This window comes from Nycticebus coucang, chromosome 12 (assembly GCF_027406575.1).
Source record: "Nycticebus coucang isolate mNycCou1 chromosome 12, mNycCou1.pri, whole genome shotgun sequence".
Taxonomy (NCBI): Eukaryota; Metazoa; Chordata; class Mammalia; order Primates; family Lorisidae; genus Nycticebus; species Nycticebus coucang.
This window is the reverse complement of record NC_069791.1, coordinates 46,594,214-46,614,202: the sequence shown is the minus strand read 5'-3', so window position 1 is coordinate 46,614,202 and position 19,989 is coordinate 46,594,214. Positions and strand designations below refer to the sequence as shown.

The window sequence follows — 19,989 nt, the reverse complement described above, 5'->3', positions numbered from 1 at the left end:
CTTTGAATACAAATGCCATCACGAGAAAAGGAGACTTCAATTAGGGTTAAATAGACAAAAAATAAGTGCAAGTAGTACAGAAATGACTGCTGGAGAGAACCATAAAATTTGTGACACTAACATTGCATGGGGTGAACCACATAAGCTGCTAGCTGTTGAACACCAGTGTTTCAAGATACAACTTTTACAAACATGTTTTATTTGGTTTGTTTATACCATCAGAAGTGAAACTACTGACTGTCCTTTCCCTAAAATAGGGAAATCAATCTAAAACACATACTGGTGCTTTTCAAAAGATAGCAATTTAAAAGGGTGGTAGCAGCAGGCGATTGATATCTTTTCCTTAAAAAAAAACAACAAACTTTCAAATTGCAGGTAAAACATGTGACCAAGAGTGTTATGATTATCCATTAGAGATTTTCTTCAGTACCTGTACCAATTTAGGTGACAATACAGCAAGATCCAAGGTTTAGTGACAGACAATGTGCACGTCATAAGGAATGATATACACTACCAATCCTTACAGAAGTCATTGTCCAAAAGAAACTGTTACGTGTTCAAAAGGTATCTAAATACTTCACATTAAGTACAGAAGCGGCCATTTGTTCACTGCTGTAAAATAAATTGCCATTTAATTATTCCATATTTTTTTGACTGTGAGATGCTATTGATTGTTAGAGGCACTGCTATTTTATGTGCCACCAAGAAAGGAAACAAATGCTGCCAAGTAAACTATGACATTCAATTGATTTTAAATGGATCCAGAGACATTAAAAGGTGAAATAGTATGAAGCTTGCAATTCATAAGACGTTGTTATGTCTTGTAGAGTCAAGGTCTGGCTTGTTGCCCAGGCTGGTCTCAAACTCCTGGCCTGAAGCAAGTTCCCTACCTTTGTCTTCCAAAGCGTAGGGAAGCATAGTGTTGGAAGTGTCAGCCTCCCAACAAAGTGTAGCGTTGTTATGTGGCTTTGTAAGAGTCCCTGAGTATTTTTTTCTACTGAAAGCCATGTCTCCTTTATTACCAACTTATCTTTGAAAGGGCAAAGATCTATTTTTCTGAGCTTTACCCTCAGTAGCCACACTCAGGGGTTGCTTAATAATTGTGGAATGATTAACAAAATTGTTCTTGATATGAGCTCTAAACATCTATTTTAGTTACCTAGCTAGATACAGTGAAAGGAGGCCTGTTACTCCGCATGGTAAAGTGGCAAAAGCATTTGGGACTCAGACGATCTGGATTCCAACCTGGTCCTAGTAGTGGGACCAGTATCTCTTCTGCAAATTTCCTAATCCCTGCAGAACTCAGTCTCTCCGTCTGTGAAGCTGGCATACTAAAGCCACCTCACAGTGCTCTTGGGAGGATCAAAGGAGCTCAGGCTCTGAAAAGCACTGTGTATATACTGATAAGGCCTGGACTCTCCCCACCCCATAGCTGGGTTTGTTCTGCTACTAAGAATTGAACATTGCTGCTTCAAGTGCACTACGTGAATGCATCATTTTAAAATTCAGATTATTAGGTGTTTTTCCTATGTGAAAATTTTGTTGTGAGATACTTTCTTTGCAATTTATTAAGTATTATGATTAAATAATGTTGAGCGTGTGTGTGTGCGCGCGCGCACGGGCACCCGCTATAGGCAGAGGTATCATATCCATAATGCAATGGTTTTAAGAGTAAAATGCTATGATAAGGCAGCATTTGGTAGCAGAGAGATAATGTTAACTTACACTCATGCAGGGCTAGATATGAGCCCATAAGCATCATAAATGCTGTGTTTAGTTGATTTCATTTAACCTTCACTATTACCTTGAGAGAAAGGTACTATTATTTCCCCAAGGTTGCTGATTAGGAAACTGAGGCATAAAGAAGCTGGGTAATCTACCTAAGAGCAGACAGCCAGTAATGGTGAGAGTAGAGTTCAATGAAGGTTCTACAGGGCCAGAGCCCAGCTGCCCTTAATACTAATCTAAGCACCTAGGAAGGTAGGGTAGAAAATGTGAACATTTACATTTAATCAGAGCAATTGCTGCAACTGCTTGTCATGGGGAGAGAGTGCTACTCACAGCAGAAGAACCAGCTCAAAATAGAAAGTTTTATGGGAGGAACATTTATAAGCAGAGTGTAGCCCAAGAGTGAAGTAACGGATGTAGTAATATTTATTTATTTATTTTTGTTGTTGTTTGTTTTTTGAGACAGAGTCTCACTCTGTTACCCTGGGTCTAGTGCTATAGCATCAGAGCTCACAGCAACCTCAAATTCTCAGGCTCAAGAGATCCTCTGGCCTCAGCCTCCCAAGTAGCTGAGACTACAGTTGCCTGCCACAATGCCTGGCTATTTTTTCTGTTTTTAGTAGAGACAGGGTCTCACTCTTGCTCAGGCTGGTCTCAAACTCCTGAGCTCAAGGGATCTATCCGTCTTGGCCTCCCAGAGTGCCAGGATTACAGGCATGAGTCACTGTGCCTAGCCTATAGTAATATTTATGTGTAAGGTAGGATGAAGCAGAATTCTATCAACAAAGTTGTGTGGATAGTGTCTACTAAGCATTTGCCATGGGAAGAAAGCAAGAAGCGGAGCTAATGGAAAGAGGCTGGTGAAGTGAGTGTTGTAAGGAGAGAGAGAAAATTCAGCAAGTGAGGAGGGAAGACCATTTTGGGAAAATATACTGTTTTTTTTTTTGAGACAGAGTCTTACTTTGTTGCCCCCAGAAAAGTGCTGTGGTGTCATAGCTCACAGCAATCTCAAGCTTTTGGGCTCAAGAGTTTGAACTTGCCTCAGCCTCCCAGTAGCTGGGACAATGTCCAGTTATTTTTAGAGATGGGATCTGGCTCTAGCTCAGAGCTGGTCTTGAATTTGTGAGCTCAGGTGATCAACCTGCCTCAGCCTCCCAGAGTGCTGGGATTACAGGATTGAGCCACTGCACCCCGCCAGAAAAGAGACTCTATAGGGAAGTTTTCTTTTCTGATATAGGAGATAAGGCTGTCTTCCATCTCTGCAGGACATACTCATTAAATCAAGATATTTTCTTGAGTCAGCAGGGTTTTGTGGGTGACAAAGGTTGAGACTGGCCTTTGTCAGTCTCAAAGATGAGATGAATAAAGGAGGTTCAATAACTTTAGGGTTACCTCTGTTTGATCTTGATTTTTACCTTTATTCATCCCTTGAGCTTGCTGGGGCTCAGAAAATAACACCCCAAAGTGTAAAATGTCTTGTTGAGTCCTTTGAACTGAAGGAAATTCAAAGGGCCTCAGGAAGAAAATCTCTTTCTACCCTCTCCTGCCCTTCTTCCCCAAGACAGGCCATAGGAACCAGAATCCCTCTTCCCCAGAGTAAGCCATAAATATGACTTTAACCTGTCTTCACCTTTCTATGTAAGAGTTGCTCATAAAAATTTTTCTGGCTATTGCAGTGTCTCACACCTGTAATCCTAGCACTCTGGGAGGCTGAGGCCGTGGATGGCTTGAGCTCAGGAGTTCAAGACCAGTCTGAGCAGGAATGAGACCCTGTCTCTTAAAAAAAGAAAAAAAATCTGGGCATTGTGTCAGGTACCTATAGTCCCAGCTATTTGGGAGGTGGAAGCAAGAGGATAGCTTAAGTCCCAGAGTTTGAGCTTGCTGTGAGCTATGACACCAAGCACTCTACCCAGGGCAACAAAGTGAGACTCTGACTCAAAAAAAAAAAAAAGAAAGAAAAAAAGAGAAAGTCTCTGACCTACCTTGTCTGATAGTAGGTCATGAGACCCTCATTCCAGAAGGCCTTACACCTGAGAGGATGAAAGACCACACAGAGAGGTCAGAAAAGATCTCCGCAGACAGGACTTTCAGAGTTTCCTCACTCAGCCTATCTCTATTACATCATTCCTTTTTTGTCTAGTCACATTTCTATATGGCTGTCCACTCTTCACGGATTGAATCGAAGGATAAAAACGAACAGTTTTCCTTTGGGTCTTTGGGTCTTCATTTCTAAATGCTCCCATGTCAGGTAAAACCTTGATTAAATTCATCTCTTTTGGTTTTCTCTGATTAACCTGTGTTTTCTTATAGGAGCGTCAGCCACAACCTTATGATGAGTGAGGAAAGGTGTCTCACTTTTTCTGCCCCTGGAAGTTGAAGCTCAACTTTACATTGAAGGTGTGCCATTTTATACCATCTTTACCCCCAAATAGGACTGAGTTACAGAACCCTGTCACGCCATTGTTGTCTCCTATTGCAGTCAGTTGTTAAAGAAAAAATTATTCGTGATACTTAATAAAGACTTTAACAAGTAGGGAAGATAGGCTTTATTCAAGGGGAAATTATCACCATAGGTACAGGGACCACTGCAATAGGGTCTTGCAGTGGGGCAGAGAGTTGGGCTTGACTCCGAATACAAAAAGAAAATGAGGGGATCTAAAGCCAATCAGCAGAGTAAAGGTTAATGGACAATTACTAAGTGGAAGCATTAGGGGTCAGGGGGATCCTGGGTAAACCCACCTAGCAGTGCTCTTGTTGAAGGCCAGCTAGCTGATCAGACATTGCCTGTCACTGGCGGGTGAGGAATGTGATTAGATATCAAGGGTGATTAGATATGGGGGTGGGAATTGATGGGTAAACTGACTTAGCAGGATTCTTGCTAAAATTAGATAATGCTGAGATAAACATAGAAGCCCAAAAGTCAGAGCCTAGTAGATCAGCCTGTGCAGGGTTTGGTCAGTAAGAAAATCTTTGTCTGAGCTATTTCCCCCTTTGGCTTCCCCCTTTTCAGAATGGGTTTCAGGCTTGGTACCTGTAGCTCAAGTGGCTAAGGCACCAGCCACATACATCAGAGCTGGCGGTTCAAATCTGGCCTGGGCCTGCCAAACAATGACAACTACAACCAAAAAATAGCTGAGTATTGTTGTGGGCACCTGTAGTCTCAGCTACTTGGGAGGCTGAAGCAAGAGGATTGCTTAAGCCCAGGAGTTGGAGGTTGCTGTGAGCTGTGATGCCACGGCTCTCTACCTACGGCGATAGCTTGAGGCTCTGTCTCAAAAAAAACAAAACAAAACAAAACAAAATGGGTTTCAATTTATTTTAGAAATCATTCACCCATTGGCCAGTCACAGTGGCTCACTCCTGAATGCTAGCACTCAGGGAGGCCTGGGCTAGTGGATTGCTGGAGCTCAGAATGTAAGACCAGCCTCAGCAAGAGAGAGACCCCGCCTCTACTAAAAATAGAGAAATTAGCTAGGCATGGTGGCATGTGCCTGTAATCCCAGCTACTTGGGAGGCTGAGGCCAGAGGATTGCTTGAACCCTGGAGTTTGAGGTTGCTGTGAGCTATGATGCCATGGCACTCTATCCAGGGTGACAGAGTGCGACTCTGCCTCAAAACAAACAAACAAACAAACAGCAACAACAACGAAACACATTTAACAATTGGTATTTGACTTAAATCTTAAATATATCTGTTTTGGTTAATATGCTAACAATACCACCAATAACATCAGGGCAATGAAAATAGCCCTGAACATCTTCCAAGTCTTTCCTGAGTGACAATAACTTAGTTATTCCTGAAAGAAAAAGTAACTCGTAATGTGCTAGTAAACCAAGGTTTTAAGTCTTAAAAGTGAGGGTGAGAACTAAGCTCAGGACTGTGGTGTCTCAAAGGAGAGAGTGAGGTTGGAGAAGTAGGTATGAAAGTGACCAGCATCTTTTGCTCATCATTGGCATCTGGGGTTGATGAAATTGCCTGGGTGGAGTAGGTAGAATAGGAAAAAGAGAGCCTAGGACAGGGTAATATTCAAGGGGACAGGCAGTGGGAGTCTGTTGCACTCAGGAGAGTGAGGATGAGTGGGGTGTAGGGAAGGAGCCACAGAGCCAGGAAGCCAAGAGAAAAGCATGTTCCTTGGAGTGCTGGGCAGTGTTAGATGCTGTCAAGAAGTCCAGTGATAGAGACACTGGGAGCTTCTGTAGGATTTAGCACCAAGAATGCCTCTGACCTTGGTGAGAACGGTTGCAGTGCAGGTTGTGGGGTGCAGACGTCATAATGAGTGAGTGAGGAATGAGTGGGGAGAAAAGGAGCCGAAACAACACAGTTTGGTTGGTGAGAGGAGAGAAGACACCTGCACAGAGCAGCTGAATGGGGAGGCTGGTCGAGGTACATGTTTGTTTTATTTTTTCCATGGGAGAAACTAAAGCAAGTTGTGATTTTGAAAAGAAGGAGCTAGGAAGAAGGGAGATGGGAAAGATTCAGGAGAAAGAGGACTGACAAAATATTATCCTGGGAAATTAAAAACAGATATGAATGAGAGCAGAGGAGGTTAGGAGACAGCTTCAGTTATAAGAGGAGGGAAAGAGGGAAAGATGGGTGTACATGTCTCTGCTTCTGTAGGTTGGTAGGACACTGTGGAGCTCGTGTCAGGAGGCTTTCATCTTTCTCTGTGAAATAGTTTATGAGAATGACGGAACAGAGAAAAGGATGAAACAGACACAGCCATTCTTTCCTCATAGGCAAGGCATAGGCCAACCAAATAAAAATTGACAATAAAGCTTCAGAACACAGTTGTGTGCAATACTAAGTAGGCTGGAATTTATTCTCAGGGTAATGGAGAGCTACCCTGCTAAGATTCTTATATGGGGTGACTGAATAATTGGTGCTGCTGCCTTACTTTAGCAGCAATATTTTCTGGTGCACAAGAATATGAGGCTCACAGAGAGGAGGAAGATTCCTCCTCGCTACACCCTCTCCTCATCTGCACATAGACGGCCTTCCCAGTCAACCTTTATTTTTTTTTCTGTTTCTATATATTTTTTTCTAAGTGACAGATAAAATTGTATGTATTTATCATGTACAACACCTGCAGTTCATATACCCCATTACCTTGCATGTGTTTTGTGGTAAGAATACTTAACATTCACTCTCTTAGTATTTTTCAAGAATACAATATTTTGTTATTAACTACAGTCACCATGTTGTACAATAGAGCTCTTGAATCTAACTGAATTTTGTATCCTTTAACACCTTTGCAACAACCTTAGTAACTACTGTGGTGACTACCATTCTACTCTCCACCTTAGTAACTATTCTGGTAACTACCTTCTACTCTCTATTTCCCTGAGATCAAGTTTTTCAAATTCCACTTGTGGGTGAGATCATCAGTATTTGTCTTTCTGTGCCTGGCTTGTTTCACTTAACACAATGTCCTCCCCATTCATCCATGCTGTTGCAAAGGACAAGACTTTCTTATTTGTTATGACTGAATGGCATTCCATTGGATATATGAAGTACTATTCATATAGAGCACATTTTTTTTTTTTTTAATCTATTAGTCTGTTGAGGAACACTTAGGTTGATTCCTTTCCTTGGCTATTGTAAATAATGCTGCAGTGAACAGGGGAGTGCAGTTACCTTAATATACTGATTTCATTGCCTCTGAATGTACTTTACCCAGTGGTGGGATTGCCGAATCACATGGTAGTTCTATTTTTAGTTTTTTGAGGACTCTTCATACTGCTCTCCATAGTGGCTGTACTAATTTGCATTCCCACCAACAGTGTGCAAGCGTTTGCTTCTCTCCACATCCTTGCCAACACTTACTTTTTGTCTTTTTGCTAATAGCCATTCTATCAGGTAGGAGATGTTATCTCTCTGTGGTTTTAGTTTGCATTTCCCTGGTGACTAGTGAGGTTGGGCGTTTTTCATATCCCACTGTCCATGTGTTCCTTCCTTTGAGGAATGTCTATTCAGGTCCTTTGCCCATTTTTGGATCAGGTTATTTGTTTTATTACTATAGAGTTGTTTGAGTTCCATATATTTGGGGGCATTAACCCTTTGTGAGATGTACAGTTTGCAAATATTTCCTCCCATTCTGTAGATTGTCCCTTCACTCTGTTGACTGTTTCCTTTGCTGTGCAAAAGCCTCTTAGTTTGGTGTAATCCCATTTGTCTAGTTTGGCCTTTGTTGCCTGCACTTCCAGTCAGCAATTCTCATCCAGGACAGGCTCCTCCCTTCCATGCCCATAGTGACGTTCCGTGAGACCCACTCCATGTGCATAGTGACATTCTTTTCCTCCACCTCCTATCAAAACACAGGGAAAAATCACTACCTGAGTTATCTACTCACCAAGGAATGGTTTCTCTTCTTCTTTCCTTCTAAACTATAAAATGAAAGATTATCTTCTTCAATTTCCAACATTTTTCAAGGTCTGATTTTTTTTTTTTTAATTTATCTTAAGGTCTAATTTGTTTAGTGTTAAATTTGCTGGGCACTTTGATTTATTGCCTACCCCAATTCCCAGATAGTCTCTGGGGCTCTAAACTGTAGTAGTGAGCAAAACAGAGTTTATATTTCAGTGTGAGACAGGCAGTAACATAAACACATTAATACGTATATAATATATATATTTTAGAGAGTCTCACTCCATCACCCTGGGTCTCTTGGGCTCAAGGGATCCTACTGCCTCAAGCCTCCTGAGGAGCTAGGACTATAGGCACCTGCCACAATGTCCAGTTAGTCTTTCTTTTTTTTTTAAGTAGAGACAGGATCTCACTCTTGCACAGGCTGGTCAAATTCCTGAGCTCAAGTAATCCACCCGCCTCGGCCTCCCAGAGTGCTAGGATCACAGGCCTGAGCCACCGCGCTTGGCCCTGCAATGTGTTTTGAGTGCATGTTGAGGCAGATGTGTCAGTGTGCTCCACTTTAGATAGGGTGTGACATTTTCACAGAGACCCAGGAAAGTGGAGGGCTTCTTAGGGAGGTAGCAAGGAGAGAAGTTTGAGAGTTGTGACATGTGCAAAGGTCCTGAGATGGGAGAGTACTCAGCTGGCATGTTGAAGAAAGTAAGCATGCCAGTGTGGCTTGTGGGGACTGAGAATGGAGAAGTTAGTGGGCAGAGTGGTTACAGATGTGGGATTGTTACTGCCCATCCAGGTTCACTGCCCACCGCTCAAGAGGAAGCCAATATCTAGAGATAGCTGGTGTTACAGCAAACAAAAGGTTTAAATCCTCAGGAGCCATGTGAGGATGTGGCAGGAATTTCTCAAATTCATCTCCCTGGAAATTTGGGAGAAAGGGTTTTTAAAGACAGTTTCGTGGGCAAAAAGCTAGGCAATTGGGTCTGCTAGTTGGCTGGGTCTGGGTCGGGCCATAGGAATGTAGAATGGTCTTCTTTGCTGAGTCAGGTCTTGGGTGCCTCCCTCCTGGGGATGAGCCACAGAGATAAGACCAGTTGAGTCAGTTTCTTGGTATGGGCTTCTGGTCTGGTGGGTCAGCCATTCCATTGGAATGCAGGGCCTGGAAGATATCTCAGAACTACCTTTAGGTTTTAAAAAGGTGATGTTATCTGGACAGAAAGAATCTTTATGACACCTAGTTATGTGACTCCAGAGTAGCAATTATAGAGAAGCAAACAAGGGGTCAGGGGCTGATTATTATCATTATTTTTAGCCAGGCCTGCGCCTCAGCAGAGTGTTAGGCCTTTACCACAGGTCTTGCCTTGCACCCCTTTATTCATTCATAAAGGGTGGTTTCAAGATCTAGAGCCAGGCTGCTGGGTTCAGACTCCAGCTCCGGGTTTACAAATTAGGTGATCTTGGGCAACTTATTTACTCTCTTTGTGCCTCAGAATAATGGGAATGATTATAATATAGTATCTCCCTGTGGGGTGGGTTGGGGAGGCGGTTGTTAGGAGGAAAAATAATTTCAAAGCACTTGAAACAGTGCCTGGCACACAATAAGTGCTTTAAAAGTGAATCTCAACCTAAGAAAGGAGGAAAGGACTTGTGATGTTCTGGGGGGCAGATCCTGTAGGACCCTGTAGGCCTCTCATCATAAGGACTGTGGGTTTTATTCTGAATAAGTCAGGGAGCTACTGGAGGGTTTAAGAGGATCCTGGTGCTGTGTTGTTTAGGCTCCATCGTAGGGGCAAGGGAAGAGGTAAGGAGACCAGCTGGCAGGTGCTTGAAGCGATGTGGGTGAGAGATATCGGTGGCTCAGATAAGGGCAGGAGCTGTAGAGATGGTGAGAAGTGATTGTGATCTGGATGTACTTGATGGTACAATTGATAGGATAGGTGCAAAAGAGTCTGAGGTGAGGCATTGAAGTTGACTCCATGGTGTTTGGCCTGAGTAACTAGAAGAAGGAAAAGCCTTAAAAATACAGTATGGAGGGCAGCAACAGTCAGTTACCTCTGTGGCCCATCCCCAGGTCTGAGGCACAGATACATTTCTCTTGCAATCTTTGCCTCAGCACCTCAGCTCCTGGTTGCAATTGACAAAAAAAGAACCAATATATCTCCCCCAAATAACAATATTTTTTTTAGCTGTAGCACCATCTAAATTCATACTTAGAAAATGACCCAGTTTCTAAAGGGAGCAGTATGCAGAGGTGACCTTGGCTCACACACTGCAAGAAAATGCTTAGAGCCCTTTGGTTTTTGGAACTCACGGCTTCCCAAACGTTACCATTTCCCACCTGCTTTACATTTGCATAACTAAGTAGTCCATTTGGACAGTTTTCCTAAACATAAACTTCTATACTAAAAGCATACTCAAGCCTTTACTTCTGCTGCTTCTTCTTTCTTTTTTTTTTTTTAAAGATAAAGTCTCATTCTGTTGCCCAGGCTAGAGTGCCATTGTGTCAGCCTAGCTCACAGCATCCTTAAACTCCTGGGTTCAAGCACTCCTCCTGGCTCAGCCTCTCGAGTAGTTTGGATATAAACACTTGCCACAATGCCCAGCTAATTTTTCTATTTTTAGTAGAGATGGGGTCTGGCTTTTGCTCAGGCTGATCTCTCCTGAGCTCAAGAGATTCTCTCACTTCAGCTAGGATTAGTGCTAGGATTACAAGCATGAACCATTGCACCTGGCCAAGCCTCTAGTTTTTGTGAATCAAAAAAGAAAAAAAATGTTTTCAGCCCTGGCCTCTCCCAGAATCAAGATTTGAGAGTCTGGTAAGACCAAGCCTAGCTGCTATCTGCAGCAGAATGAGACAATGTGTGTACATGGGGGTAAAGTGAGGACCCAACAGTTGAGCAAAAATTTATGAGCTCAAAGTGCCAGGTGGTAGAAACAGAATGACAGCCTTGCAGTCTGTGTCCTAGCTGCGTTCCAGTCATGCAATTTCACACTTGTAAGGATGGTTAAGAATTTATGGTTCCCTGTAGTAGACAGAAAGAGACTTAAGAGATGTAGGGCTGAATGTATTGTATGGGCCTTCTGTGAATGCTGATCCAAACAACCTAATGTTCAAAAGAATTCTAAGTATTGCACAAAATTGAACCCAGGAATTATTGTCTGTTTTGTTGGTATGAATGAATGTGTTTATGTTTACAGAATTCCTTTGATCAGGTGCAAGATAGTTATACTCTCTCAAAATATCTCTCTCCTCTGTGTACTCAAAATACCTCTATACTCTCTAATAATGGCAGTACAGTGGAGGGATGAACAGTATCATCCCCAGAAGAACCAGGTGACAAAGCCCCGTCAGCAACAGGTGGCAATGTGCCTCTGGATTGATACTATGAGAAGGACAGGAAATTCCTCATGTGAACTTCCAGCCAAAATATGTAGTGTGAATCTAACCATAAAGCAATCAGAAAAATCTAGACTGAAATATCTATTTTGATATTACAAAATGATCAGCCTGTGTTCTTTTAAAATGTCAATATCCTGAAAGACAAGAAAAGGCTAAGGAATTGATCCAGGTTATAGGAAACTAAATGGACAGGACAGGGCAGCACCTGTGGCTCAAAGGAGTAGGGCACCGGCCCCACATACCGGAGGTGGAGGGTTCAAACCTAGCCCCTGCCAAAAAAAAAATAGACAGGAAAACTGAATGATGTCCGCCATGATGGACTGGGCCCTGTATCAGGAAAAACATACTATAAAAGCATAAAGAACATTAGTGGAATTAAATTGGTTAAATTGGAATAAGAACTTTAAATGGAAGTATTGCAGCAATATTAAAGTTCCTGAAATTGATAACTGTATCGTAGTTGTATAAGAGAATATCCTTGTTCTTAGGAAATACATAGGGAAGTATTAAGAGGGTACAAGGGGACATGCTATAAGCAACCTACTATCAGGTGGTGTAGACAGAAACCGTGACACGAGCACACATACCATCTATTTCTTTAACTTAATATGTTAGTGACCTCCCCCTGGTTTACTATACTCTAGTCATACTGGTCTTCTTTGCCTTCCTTAAGAACGAAGCTTGTTATACAACAGGGCTTTGATACTCACTATTCCTCTTCTTGGAATGTTCTTTCCCCAGAAATTTACCAGAATGGCTACTTCTTGTCATTCAGGTTTCAGATCACCTCTTCAGAGAGCGCTTCCATGACTACTCAACCTAAAGTCTTCCCCTTCCACAGATCCCTTATCATTGTCTGAAAATAGTTGGTTAAGTTGTGTTTGTGCTTCTTTTCCTTTTGTCTCTCTCCCCAGTAGAGTGAACATGTCATCAGAAGAGAGACCTTGATCACCACTCTGTTCTCAGTATCCAGAATAGTATCAGAAACCTAAGCTGTGAATGTATATGGTATGTATTGAATGAATGCAGGCGAGATAGGGGCGGGATGGTGTGGGACGAGATAGGGCTCTAGGAGCAAAGCTGGCAGCAGAACAGTTATTGGAGAAACAGTGTGTGCCTTAGTGTCTAGCATTCCGTCCTACTGCCAAGTACAATTTTTTAGAAGGGAAATATGTTTAAAAAGGGTGTGAGGGGGAAGAAAGGGAAAGAAAATTCAGAGAAGTAAAAAAATTGTATAAAATAGGCTTGTTTAAAACTTCAAGATTGATCATAATCAGCAATTTTGAACAAAAAGAAGGAAGAATCAAAAGAGGAACTTTGTTGACATGTGCCTAACAATTGTAACGTCAGCTATTTCTTTTTCATGACATAGTCTATATTAAAATTGCATCTTGAATGGTAAGAGGATCTTGCCCCTAATTATGTCTATGTGGGTACATTCTCCTTTATTTTGGAAAATTTCCCTTTCACCTTATTTAGGACAATGCTGTAATATTCCCACTCTATTGGGATCAGCTCCTGGACGTTGTCTTTGGTTCTCATCATTCTTTTTTCTTTCTAAATCCTCAATTCTTTCTGATCCTTCTCTTATAATATGGACTTGTGATGACGGTCATTGTTTCTCAGTGTGCTCCTGGCATCTCCTGTATCCCCCAGGGAGCCCGTTAATAATGCAGACTCCTTGGCCCAAAGTCAGAATCTCTGGGAGTGGCCAATAGGGCAATTGTTAACTTTGAAAGTTTTTTTTTTTTTTGTGGTTTTGGCCGGGGCTAGGTTTGAACCCGCCACCTCCGGCATATGGGACCGGCGCCCTACTCCTTGAGCCACAGGCGCTGCCCAACTTTGAAAGTTTTTCATTTTTTTGTTGTTGTTGTTTGTTTTGTTTTGTTTTTTTTGAGACAGAATCTCACTTTGTCACCCTGGGTAGAGTGCTGTGGCATCACAGCTCACAGCAACCTCAAACTCTTGGGCTCAAGCAATTCTCTTGCCTCAGCCTCCCAAGTAGCTGGGACTATGGCACCTGCCACAAAGCCTGGCTATTTTTAGAGGTGGGCTCTCACTCTTCCTCAGGCTGGTCTTGAACTCGTGAGCTTAGGTAATCTGTCTGCCTCGGCCTCCTCATGTATTTTTTTTTTTTTTTGAAGTACAATATACATTTCAGAAATGTGAAATATACTGAAGTATATGAAATAAAGAATTTTTTCCCAGGCACCATCTTCCTTTTCTCAGAAGCATGCATTATTACATCATTTTCATATATATATTTCCAGAGATGTTTTTGTGCATAGGCATGCAAATACATGCTTATATTTTCCTCCTCATCTCCCTATTACACAAATGGTAGCATCAAGGTTTCTATTGTTTTTTTTGTTTTCACGTGCCAACATATTTTGGAAATTGTACCGTATTGGGAAATGACAAATGTCATGTATTTTTTCCCAGATGCATAGATTTCCATGAAGGAATATGCCATGATTTCTTAACGAGCAGCCTGCCAGTGGACATTTACATTGTTTTTAATCTTGCACTAACAGAAACAACATAAAGAACCTCTTACCTAGTTCCCACATGTGCATGTAACTCTGAAAAAAATTTCCTGGGCCAAAGACATACGTTTAAAATTTTAGTATATATTGTTAAATTATCTTCCATGTATGTTGGTAAATTCACCAGTGAAACCATCTGGGCCTGGGGATTTCTTTTTTGGCAGGCTATTAATTATTGATTTAATTTTTCCAATAGAGATACAGCTATTCAACATGTTTATTTCTCCTTGGGTCAGTATTGGTAGTTTGTTTCTTTCAAGAAATTGTCATTTCATCTAAATTATCAAATCTGCGGGCACAGAGTTGTTCACAGTATTCCTTTATTATCCTTTTAATGCCTACGGGATCAATAGTGATAACCCTTCTTTCGTTTCTGACATTGGTAATTTATGTCTTCTCTTTTTCTCTTACAGAGATAGCATTGATAATGTTAGTATTATCTGTTAGTAATACGTTTGGGTAAAAAGCTAGCTTTGTTAGCTTGGGTAAAAACTTACCAATTTTAGTGATCTTTCAAAAAAAACCAGCCTTTGGTTTTGTTGATTCCTTCTATTATTTTCCTGTGTCGAACTTCATTGATTTCTCTTCCAATTTTTATTATTTATTTTTTCTTTTTTTTGCAGTTTTGGCTGGGACCGGGTTTGAACCCGCCACCTTCGGTATATGGTGTTGGCACCTCACTCCTTTGAGCCACAGGTGCCGCCCCAATTTTTTTTTTTTTTTTTTTGTAGAGACAGAGTCTCACTTTATCACCCTCGGTAGAGTGCCTTGGCATCACAGCTCATAGCAACCTCCAACTCCTGGGCTTAGACGATTCTCTTGTCTCAGCCTCCCTAGTAGCTGGGACTAAGGTGCCTGCCACAATGCCTGGCTACCCAAATTTTTGTTATTTCTTTTGTTCTTCTTGCTTTAGAATTAAAGTGCCTTTCTTTCTTTAGCTTCTAATGTGGAAGCTTAGGTCATTGATCTTAGATATTTCTGGTTTTTTGGTATATGCACTGTTTTTGCTGCATTTCACAAATTTCGGTGATTTGTGTTTTCATTTTCATTTAGTTCAGAATATTTTTACTATTTATTATTATTACTTTTGAGACAGAATCTCACTCTTTTGCCCCAGGCTAGAGTGCCATGATATCACCCTAGCTCACAGCAACCTCAAACTCCTAGGCTCAAGTGATCCTCCTGCCTCAACCTCCTGAGTACCTGGGACTACAGGTGCCTGCCACCACGCCCCACTAAATTTTCTATTTTTTTTTTTTTTTGTAGAGACAGAGTCTCACTGTACCGCCCTCGGGTAGAGTGCCGTGGTGTCGCATGGCTCACAGCAACCTCTAACTCTTGGGCTTACGTGATTCTCTTGCCTCAGCCTCCCGAGCAGCTGGGACTACAGGCGCCCGCCACAACGCCCAGCTATTTTTTTGTTGCAATTTGGCCGGGGCTGGGTTTGAACCTGCCACCCTTGGCATATGGGGCCGGCGCCCTACTCACTGAGCCACAGGCACGGCCCTAAATTTTCTATTTTTAGTAGAGATGGGGTGTCGCTCTTGCTCAGGCTGGTCTTGAACTCCTGAGCTCAAGCAATCCTCCTGCTTCAGCTTCCCAGATTGCTAGATTACTGGTGTGAGGCACCACACCCGATCTAGTTCAGAATATTTTAAAATTTCTCTTGAGATTTATCCTTTGACCTGTAATCTTACTTGGAAGCATGTTGTTTAAGTTCCAGAAATTTGAGGGGGGAATTCCAGCTGTATTTCTGTTGTTGATTTCTAGTTTAACTCCATTATGGTCTGAGAAATTCCTTAGTTCTATTTCTATTCTTTGAAATTTGCTAAGTTATGGTTTATCTTGATGAATGCTCTGTGGCTTAATATATATTCTGCTGTTGTTGGATGCATTAATCTATAATGCTAATTAGATAAAGTGATTTATGGTGCTGTTCAGGTCAACTGTATCCTTATTGATTATCTGCCTGCTTGATTTATCAATTACTAACAGAAAGGTGTTGAAGTCTGCAACTATAAATCATGGATTTGTCTGTTTCTCTCTTCAACTTGAACTTTGGCGTGTTTGACATTGTTACGTTTTCTTGGAGAAGTCATACCTTTTTCATTATGTAGCATCCCTCTATTCCTGAAAATGTTCCTTGTTCTAAAGTCTATCTGAACTTAATATGATTCTCCAGTTTTCTTTTGATTAATGTTAGCATTATCTGTAATCTATCTCCATTTCTTTATTTTAATCCATCTGTCTCTACAATTAAAGTGGATTTTTTGCAAACAATATATAACTGTTTTGTTTTCCTTATCTTCTCTCACAGTGTCTGTCTTTTAATTGGTGTATTTACTGATATATTTGGATCAGTATCAACTGTGTTTGTAACTGTTTTCTATTTGTTGCCAAAGGTTTCTTTTTCTGTTTTCTCTAGTTTCAGTTGAGCGCTTGATATGATTTCATTTTTTTTTTTTTTTTTTGAGGCAGAGTCTCACAATGTCGTCCTGAATAGAGTGCTGTAGCATCATCCTAGCTCACAGCAACCTCAAACTCTTGGGCTCAAGTGATCCTCTTGCCTCAGCCTCCCGAGTTGCTGGGATTACAGGTGTGCACCACCATGCCTGGCTAATTCTTCTATTATTAGTAGAGATGAGGTCTCACTCTTGCTCAGGCTGGTCTCTATATGATTCCCCTTTACCTATTCTCTTAGTTTATCAATTATGCTTCTTTTAACATATTTTAGTAGTTTCCTCAGAGTTTACAATTACATTTTTAACTAATTTAAGTCTACCTCCAAGTAATGCTATGCTGTTTCACATGGAGTGCAGGTGCTCCCTGTAGACTGTAATCTAAAGCATCTCTGGGGAGTTTAAGAGGTAAAGGTATAGAGGAATGAATGATCTACTTTCTTTTTCACTGGCGGAAAGAGGTTAAAGATTCCCATGTTTATTTATTCCTGTATTACCTACAGGTTTATGTTTATGACAATTGATGCTATGGGATTTGGTATATAGATGATACTGATAGCTGCTGTATATTTTTATTTATTTATTTATTTATTTTTTGAGACAGAGCCTCAAGCTGTTGCCCTGGGTAGAGTGCTGTGGCATCACAGCTCACAGCAACCTCCAACTCCTGGGCTTGAGCGATTCTCTTGCCTTAGCCTCCCAAGTAGCTGGGACTACAGGTGCCCTCCACATGCCCGGCTATTTTTTGGTTGTAGTTGTCATTTTCGTTTGGCAGGCCCGGGCTGAATTCGAACCCGCCAACTCTGGTGCGTGTGGCTGGTGCCTTAGCTGCTTGAGCTATAAGCGCCAAGCCGCCCCCCCTTTTTAATTTAAACAGGCTTAATTAACTTTATTTTTCTTGTATAAAAATGCCATGTTTTAGCCACAGCTGAAGACTGGGTCCTCTGCACAGGGACTCTGGTGTGGGTCTGGACAACATGGTCGGTGAATTCCTGGTAGGGAGATTTGGTAAATGCAGTCTCTTTCCAGAGGTTGGGAGTCAGATAGCTATAGTTCTTAGAGATGGGATTAAAAATGACCTTGGCGAAGTTGCCCAGGGTGGCAGTGCAGCCCCGGCTGAGGGTGTAGTGGTCATCAATACCAACCATCTGCAGCAGCTCCTTGGGCACAGGGGCTGAGACAATGCCATTCCCTCTAGGGTCAGGGATGAGACATAGCTGCACAAAGCAGCAGGGGCCTGTCACCTCACAAGGAACAGTGCGGGGCTTGCCTATTTTGTTCCCCGAGTATCCTCTCCCCACAGGGCCAATGGAGAGCTTGGGCAGGTCGATGGCCCCTTGGATGGCAGTGGCTACCTCCTTGGAGCACTTAATATCCAGCCCACCATGGCACTGTAGTTCCTGATGGCAACAAATGCCTTGAACCTGGTTTGCTGGCCAGCACCAGTCTGCTTTTGCACTGGCACAATTTTCAAAATGTCATCTTTGAGAGATGCCCCAGGAAAAAGTTAATGCTCTCAGACTCCCTGAAGAGCCAGGAGAAGAGATAGTTTCCTCCAGGGATTTGGTCTTCATGTCCTTGACCAGGCAGTCCAGCTTGGTGACTGGACCTACTCCTTGTCCCGGGCTTTGCTTCTGCTAGCTCCTTGATGTTCACCTGTTTGTGACCCTGCCCTGAACGCCACTGCCAAAGCCTCCATGAATGCCACCATGACCTCTGGTTCCAGGGTCACCCCCAAACCCTGGTTCCCCTGTGCACCTGCGTTACCTGCCATTTGGAGTTTTCTCAGAGAGGCAGCAGAGTTGTCATATCTTTACTGTGAATCACATCCTTTATCGTTATAAACTACTTTTTAAATTTTTGTTAATATTTTTTGCTCTCAACTTTGATATTAAGACCATGGCTCTAGCTTTCTTTTCAGTTGAATTTTTCTTATATGTTGTGGCTATCTTTTTATTTTTAACTTTTTCAAATGTTAAGCACACATACTTGAGCTATGGACAAGACTCCAACCTCTGACTATATGTTGTTTAATGAGTTCTCCACCTGAAATCATACTTTTCATATGCAGAGAGGTACATCCATATACAGAGGTCCAAATTTATTTGTGACAGATGAAGATGTGTAGTCAAAGTAATATGGTGCCAGGCTTATCTTTAGAGGTATCATTTCCTCTTGACTCAGTTCCCACCTAGCAACTAAAGATTCATTTTCAAATGGTTAAAGCACTGGAAAATAGAAAATTTCTCTTAGCTGTGCCCAAAAGAGAGTTTTGCTTTTGTTCCAATAAGAAAACTTTTACTTTTGAAGGGTAAAGCTAGCCATCTTTTTTTTTTTTTTTTTTTGTAGAGACAGAGTCTCACTGTACCGCCCTCAGGTAGAGTGCCGTGGTGTCACACGGCTCACAGCAACCTCTAACTCTTGGGCTTACGTGATAAAGCTAGCCATTTTATGTTAAATGTTTGATATTCTTTTCGTTGTAAAATTTAAAATTATATTTTCTGTTTTCACAATTTACAGCTTCTTTGGTTTTTGTGTTTCCTCTGTTAACACTGAAGCATTCGTATTTTTTTTTCAAGTGCTTTCCTTCAAAACTATGTCATTTGTCACACCCTATTTACCTGTATTTCCTGAGATGATGCCAATTAACATCCTGCATTGACTAGTCACAAAGTTGGGATATTGGTTCTTCCACTTTCCTTCTTGTATTAGTCTGTAAGAGGCTGCTGTAACAAAGTACCAAAAACTGGGTGGCTTAAACAACACAAATTTATTGTTTCCCAGTTCTGGAAGCTCAGAGTTCGTGATGGAGATGTTAGCATGGCTGACGTCTCCTGAAGTCTGAGGGGAAGGACCTGTTCCATGCCTCTGCCCTAGGCTTTTGGTAACCTCAGATGTTCTTTGGCATTCTCCTGGGGTTTTCACATCACCTTCACTTTGTATATGATGTTTCAAAATCCAGATTTCCACTTTTTTATAAGGAGGCAGTCACTGGATTAGGCCCCGCCCAAATGGGTCTGCAAAGACCCTTTTTCTGAATAAGGCCACATTCATTCACTGGTCCTGGAGGTTAGGATTTCAACATTTTGGGACATAATTCAAGCCATCATATTCTTCCACCACTAGACTTTAGCTACATTATCCACTCCCTAGTGTTTAACTTTGAACTGTTGAAGGACCCAGTGACCTTTTCATCATTTCAGGCTTTTGTCCTCCATTTTCAAAGCAACCTGAAAAACCTTTGTCTCCTTTCTTAGTAAACCACACCCCTGCCTATCTTCCGGGATGCGTTCCTATCTCCTGGAGTACGTCAGAACCCCCCATCCCCCACCGTTGAGATTGGCAGGCCCCTATCAGCTTTAAATTCTAGCATAGGCATAAGAGATAACCAATCCAAAGGCCACGCTTTGCTTCCCACGCCCCTCACCCCATATCCACTGCATAAAAACCCCCATGTGCGACAAGTCCCAGCTCTTGGTCCCAGCTACGTCTAGGG

At 41.9% G+C, this 19,989-nt stretch overlaps 1 pseudogene; it reads right to left on the bottom strand.

Annotated features, from left to right (window-relative positions):
- Positions 1-17,362: 17,362 nt before the first annotated feature.
- LOC128561928 (40S ribosomal protein S2-like) lies at positions 17,363-18,267 on the bottom strand (annotated as a pseudogene).
- Positions 18,268-19,989: the final 1,722 nt, after the last annotated feature.